Here is a 2315-nt window from a genome sequence, read left to right on the forward strand (position 1 = left end):
TTATAATAAACAACACCATTGAACTATGATGGGCAAACAAAAATGTCAACGCGCCACTTACGTCACTGCAGAGAACAACAACAATTGCTCCAGCAAAAACAACAAACAAGCTTTCTTTCATGTTTTTCCATAATAGAAATCAAGATGATATTTATCTGTAATACTATTATGCCGGAATCCAGGATTCAATGTTAATATGAGTTGTCAGAATTCAATTCAGTAATTATGAAAAGCTATAATCTATTACTCTTGTTAGTATTAGACCTAGTTGGAATGGACTGAACTCTCATCAACGAAATCATTGTTCATGTTGTTGTTCCTGCATATGTGATGATATTGTCCACAACTTCACGACCAAAAGAAAAAAAAAAGTCAGAGCAATAATTAAAAAAAAATCTAAGGATAGGACTTCACTGTCATCAATGAAATCATTATTCTGGTTGTTGTTTTTCCATGTATGATAATATTGTAAACAAATTCACGATCCCATAAAAACAGCTATGCATTAATTAGAAAAAATAAAGAAAAGATACGTAAATAAAACGAAAATAATTAAACTGTAAAATGCTCCCATGTCTTTACTGACCTCTAGCTGATAGAGAAGCAGATAAGGAAATAGAACCCAAAGTCAGTGAGGACAATTTAGGAGGAAATACTGATAAAGGTGAGTTCGTTTAATTAAAGAAAAAACTAAACCACGAAAAGTGTGAAGTTAAGGATTTTTTATTCAGTGACGTCCGGGGTCTTGTTCGGGTTTTGTACATATAAAAGACGAGGCACTGTTTAGCAGGCAGCATAGAATCGGCTAAATTCAAAATGGTAAGACGGGATTTCAGTCACAGAAGCTGGGTTATGCATATGTACTCGTATTATAACCCTATGAATTCTCTCCACACACACACATACACACACACAATGTATCGTGTATTGGATATTAATGTTTTTCTTCAATTCCAGGTTACTCTGAAGCTTGCGTTTGCCCTCACCATTTTGGTATCCTGTGCCTTGGCTGACCTGAGGTACTTTGGTCACTCTCCCTCAGTTGTCATCAGTCACGGTGTTTCACACGGTGGGTTTGGAAACCCTTATTATGGATATGGGACCACAATCACTCCAGCTCTTGGAGGTTACGTAGGCTCCTACAGAACTTATGGAGGCCCCGTTGTTGGTCGAGTTTTCAGAACCACCCAATTTGGAGGTCATGGATTCCCTCTCGTTGGAAGTAGTGTTATTCACGGAGGAGTCTATGGCCATTCCTACTGGTAACAGATATACAAATATAATTAGTTTATATAAAACGTAAATAAAACTGTGTAAATATTTCCATTGTCCTTCTTTCCCCTTTATCAATATTGCTGAAAGTTATCGGATACGATTAATGTATAACATTTGCTGAAACCTTGAGACATCCATCACCAAATTGATATTTTTCATGTGTTGAAATAAACATAATTTATTTTTCTTTGTCACAGCTTTCAATACTAGATCCTTCTTGGTAACCTTTGCTACATTATCTCATATCGCTTCATTTATCATTTGTTTTCTTATTACATTCACTAAAAGTTTTTTTTACAAATCCTCACCATTTTCACAAGACCAAGAATATTACTAGCACACGGATAAGGCAATAATTTGTGAACCATCGTGCCTGATGGGCAAAAGTGATGCTGTGAAGCAAGTTGACTTAAACAATTGCAACAATAAATGCTCTAGTAACAATAACTATGATAAAATTAATATTTACCTTTAAATTTTTATGTAAAACGTGCTCTTATGATTAAATAGAACTACTCGAAACCAATATAAACTTAATAATAATCTAATCTGCCTGTGATTATAAATGATTCATGAGAATATGAACACAGCAGAGGTAACAGAACGAGGTATGCAGAGAAGTCACCTGCATAGATGTGTCACTTCTAGCACTGAACACAGAATCCTGGCACACTGTCAAAGAGGGCTGTGTTAAAGAGGGCTGTGAACAAAAGTGAAGGGAGTTGATAGTATACCCCAAAATTTCCTCTATGTTTTCCAGTTGTGTTCGTTTCTGACAGCATGATAATAAGAATAATAATAATAGCTAATGAAAACTTTAGTCAAATTTTGAGTGATTTTTATTTTTGCAAATACTCAGGTCGCGACAATTTTCGGCTGCATTGCCCTTTTAACCACTAAAATATTTACAATAATCAAGTTACTGAACAGATGGAAATATCTTGGCGGGATTGAATAAGAGGTCAACGCAAGTTAGAGAGAAACAAAAAATAAAGGAGTAAAAAATGCGCCGAAGTTTTAACTATAGCGTATAATGCTGT

At 35.0% G+C, this 2315-nt stretch overlaps 1 long non-coding RNA gene across 1 annotated transcript; it reads left to right on the forward strand.

Annotated features, from left to right (window-relative positions):
• The first annotated feature begins 789 nt into the window (after positions 1 to 789).
• On the forward strand, positions 790 to 1322 carry LOC135218375 (uncharacterized). The gene is made up of 2 exons (XR_010315307.1): positions 790 to 819; positions 958 to 1322. It is a non-coding gene; the product is annotated as an uncharacterized LOC135218375 (long non-coding RNA).
• Positions 1323 to 2315: the final 993 nt, after the last annotated feature.

This window comes from Macrobrachium nipponense, chromosome 9 (genome assembly GCF_015104395.2).
Source record: "Macrobrachium nipponense isolate FS-2020 chromosome 9, ASM1510439v2, whole genome shotgun sequence".
NCBI classification, from domain to species: domain Eukaryota; kingdom Metazoa; phylum Arthropoda; class Malacostraca; order Decapoda; family Palaemonidae; genus Macrobrachium; species Macrobrachium nipponense.